This window comes from Peromyscus californicus, unplaced genomic scaffold, assembly GCF_007827085.1.
Source record: "Peromyscus californicus insignis strain IS unplaced genomic scaffold, ASM782708v3 Scaffold_23__1_contigs__length_62951481, whole genome shotgun sequence".
Taxonomy (NCBI): domain Eukaryota; kingdom Metazoa; phylum Chordata; class Mammalia; order Rodentia; family Cricetidae; genus Peromyscus; species Peromyscus californicus.
This window is the reverse complement of record NW_026294534.1, coordinates 17,829,049-17,833,165: the sequence shown is the minus strand read 5'-3', so window position 1 is coordinate 17,833,165 and position 4,117 is coordinate 17,829,049. Positions and strand designations below refer to the sequence as shown.

Below are 4,117 nucleotides of genomic sequence, written 5' to 3'. Positions count from 1 at the left end.
TTTAGTTCCCTCTGCTCATTATCTAACTGATAGTTAGGAGCCATGGTGTCCACTACCACATCTTCTCGTCGCCTTCTGGCACCCGCTCCCAGATGCTAATCTTGGACTGGAACCTCAAAATGGGGCCAGAATGGATCCTTCCTCCTTATTAGGTAATCACCGCAGGTAGTTTGTAGAGACACAGAAGACTGACTAATGTAGCATGTGATCTGGAAGGGACTGGCCCAATCTGACCACAGAGATCACCAGGATCATTCAGAAATAGGCACATGACCTGAGCTGGGCCCCTGGGACTCAACACAAGGTTGATGCTTTTGGAAAAAGTGTTTTCCTGGGCTGAAGGCGAAGCTGGTAGACTGTTAGCCCAGCTTGCCCAGAGACCTGGGCTTGATCCCCAGTTCTGTGTAAACCACGTGTGGTCCACATGCCAGTCACCTCAACACTGGAGAGGAGAAAATAGCAGGGGAAAAGAGGAAAGAAATGAAAAATGTATTATTTTCTTTGCACCAGACTCACTAGTTACAAGGAACCATGTAATATGAAATTTCTGGGGTGTTTTGCTGCCCTGCTCAATGATCCTGCCGGAAGATGGGAAGTCAAGCCAGAGGATGGGGCAGAGTCTTGGCTGACATTAGTTTAGTCTTGATCTCACTAAGCCAGTACCCATCTACTCCTGGACATTTTAGTTTCGAGAGCCGAATAAATCATTTTTCTTTTTGCTGGTTTGATTCAGGGTTTGGTCATTGCAATGAAGGGTCTTAATTTAACCCAGTTCTTTTCAGTCTTAGCCCCCACTTCCCAGAGCTTCGGAGTCTCAAGGATTAGATCATGCACCCAGGCAGGGGGCCGCAGCAGCCAGCCTCATGGCCAGGTGTGTAAGGAGACGTGACATGACTGCCACTCTGGCTGCTGAGAGCCCTGGCGGCTGATCTTCTGGGCTTTAGCTAGTTTACCAAAGCTTGCCTGGTTTCATTCAGTTTTGTCTTGTTGTTGTTGTTGGTGGTGGTGGTGGTAGTAGTGGTGGTAGGGTGTGTGTGTGTGTGCGCGCGCACGCGTGCTTCTTTCTCTTAGCTTGCTAGGTAGCTGTGAGACTCAGGATTAGTGTAGACACACACTTATCCTATGCAGCTCACCCCCATGTCTTCTCTCCCCTCCTCTGACTCTGTGTGACTTAAGGGTCCCGGGCATCTTGGAACTTTCAGCATCCTGGATAAGAAACAGGGTGACGGCAGAGTGACCAGAAATCTGCACTAGTTTTAATTGACTTCATCTGCTAGAGTGGGGGTATGTCACTCACTGAATAACTTTATGTCACATGCCTATGCAAATCAGTATTTGTCTGAGCGCTGACAGCCTTCATCCTTGTTTTGTTCCGGATGCAGCAGCAGAGGCCAAATGTGCCGTGTTCTCTCTGGTGACGGCTGCCAACTCTCCAAATGTCACAACAGGCATTTCACATGGGAGCAAGTGCCGGTGTTGAGGGTGGCCAGGAAGCGCCTATGAGCTTGTTGTTTGTCCCTCTTTATTTTTGTAATACACTTGAACTTTATTGAATTGGTAGAAAATCGTTCTTATCAGTCAATATAGAGGAATGAAAACTTGTTTTTTTCCTCGTCCAATCCTGCTTTTTTCAATAAGCAATGTAACTAAATTCACGTATTTTTTATACTTTTCTATGTACACATTTTCCCATATTTTAAAATATAGGCTACCTCTCTTAATTCTTAATACAAAAAACTATAATTTATATATATATATTATATATATACATATATATATATATATATATATAGAGAGAGAGAGAGTTTGTTTGTTTGTTTAGAGAGAACTAGCCCAGCCCAGCCTGGAATTCACAGAGATCTGTTTGCCTCTGCCTCCTGAATGCTGAGAATAAAGGTGTGTGCCACCACACCCAGCACTTAAAATTTTTTTTAAGCTAATAATTACCATTTTGGGGTCACTGTTTATAGATACTGTCTTATATTTGTGGGCATACCATGATATTTCTCTAATTGATCAATGAGTTTTTCCAGGTAGTTTATAGCTTTTTTTTTTGATACTTATATCAATACTAAAATAACTTTGTAACTGTTATCTTTTATGTTCAAGGAAATATTTGTTAGTTCTACTCTCTTGGTTCATATACTGTGTAGTGGGTAGCTCTTCCAGCTTTAACCTGGAGGTACTAACCCCAGGGAGGCTTCTGGTAACTGTCATGCCTACCTATGGCCTGCCCCTGAGGCGGGGCCAAGAAGGGAGCCCTTAAGACCTGAGACCTGGATGTGTGTCACCTCCCTTGGATCCTGGTTATCCTGGATGCTGGATGGTAGACTACTGCTGGACTGCACTTCACCTCTTCTGGACCCTGTAACCAATCCCTTTACTTGCTCTAAGTTATCCCAAAATAAACCTCCCTTTTAGCTACGTGGAGTTGCCTTAATAAATCCCCCAATAATACTATACCCAAAGGACCATTCCTACATCAACATCTCCTGTGTCAGTCAGCCAGCTACACAAGACATCTTCCTGACCCCCTCTCTAGGACATGTTTTTGTTTTTGATTTTTTGAGATAGGGTCTCAACTATGTAGACCTGGCTGTCTCGGAACTCACTTTGTAGACCAGGTTGACCCCAAACTCACAGAGATCCGCCTGCCTCTGCCCCCTGAGTGCTGGGATCAAAGGTGTGCACAACCCCTGCCTGGCTCTAAAGCATGTTTTTGGCAGAGCTCTATGGAACACAGAACTGACTGAAAAGGAGCCTAGCTCCAGACCTGATCTGACAGCCATTGTTCTGTCCTTTTTCCTTTGCCCTGATGCCCCGAACATCTCAATGGCCTCCATCATCAGTGACGAGGTGTTATTGGGGTGAAGTGCCTTTGAAGTCTCTAGATAAGTGAGATAATAAATCTCTGCTCTCCAGGGATGCAGGGAAGGGTGTGAGACTATTGAATGGCCTCAGCAGCGCTGTGTGTGTGTAGTAACTACTTAGTAAATATGAATAAGAATAATCAGTGCCGTGCCAGAAGACTCTCTCTGAAGGGTGGGTCAACTCTGAGCCATCTGAGAATGAATGGACCAGACAACTGAAACCCATACACGAACTCAAACCCGATCCTAAGAGTTAACAGGTTCAGGTGCTTTACCATCATTCACCACCCCCTAGACCCCCCCACCCTACCCCCCACTCTCCCCCACCCTCCACTGGACCGGCTAAAGTCAACCCTCTATTTTATTGGTTTCATTTCCATGGAAATTGAGCTGTGAAATGGCCACCAAGGCGGGTGGCTGAGGGACACATCATCAGCAATCCCATGAGTGAGATGATAACGTCTGTGATGTCTCAGAAGCAACATCTGAATCACTCGGGTCAGGGCTGCCAAAGGGCCGGGCTGATGAAGCGAGAGACTTCTGAGCTGGATGGAGCGAGAAGAGCAGGGATGGAGGGAAAGGAGTCAGATGAGTCGCCATCTAGGGCTGCCTGGCTGAGCTTTGCCTTCTAGGTTATTCATCCATTCCAGCTTTAAAACAGGCCCCTCCTGCATGGGGCTGATCTAAGTGCATTTTAGCGGGGACATCATCACGTCCCTGCTGGGAGAGAAAGGACCCACTGTATGCTCAGAACATCTTCAGCTGCACTTCGCTCTCGGCGGCGGCATTTGCTAGGGTCCCTTCTGCAAAAAAAACCGGCAGGGGTTGGATTGTAGGATTCCAGGAGTCCTCTCCTCCTGCTGCCTGAAGAATTCAGTCCGGCTGCTCCACGGTGGGGGTGGGGGGAGGGAGTGTTCAGCAGGAAGAAGGGACAGATGGCTCCTGCTGGACTGTGTTCAGAAATGTGGTGTGTGATATACAGCGTGAATGAAGTGTGGTGCCCTTTAAACACGCCACCCACCCCCTCCCCGTGCTGCTCCACTCTGCCTGGCTCGCTGGCTCTCATTCACAGTACATTGTCACTCTCTCACAGGCAAACCTTAGACACTTTTGCACCGGGAGCCTACACACACACACACACACACACACACACACACACACACACACACACCCCAGCCGACTCTGACACACGCTCTGTGACTCACCGCTGATCCATCAGCACGCACACACGGGATGACTCAGCAGGG

At 47.3% G+C, this 4,117-nt stretch overlaps 1 long non-coding RNA gene across 2 annotated transcripts in view; it reads right to left on the bottom strand.

The window, feature by feature from the left end:
• Nucleotides 1–3,213: 3,213 nt before the first annotated feature.
• Nucleotides 3,214–4,117, bottom strand: part of LOC128119372 (uncharacterized) — a 2,673-nt gene continuing 1,769 nt past the window's right edge. For both annotated transcript variants that reach the window (XR_008221515.1, XR_008221516.1), the window contains one exon: nt 3,214–3,673. This is a non-coding gene — a long non-coding RNA (uncharacterized LOC128119372). The remainder of the gene's footprint in view (nt 3,674–4,117) is intronic.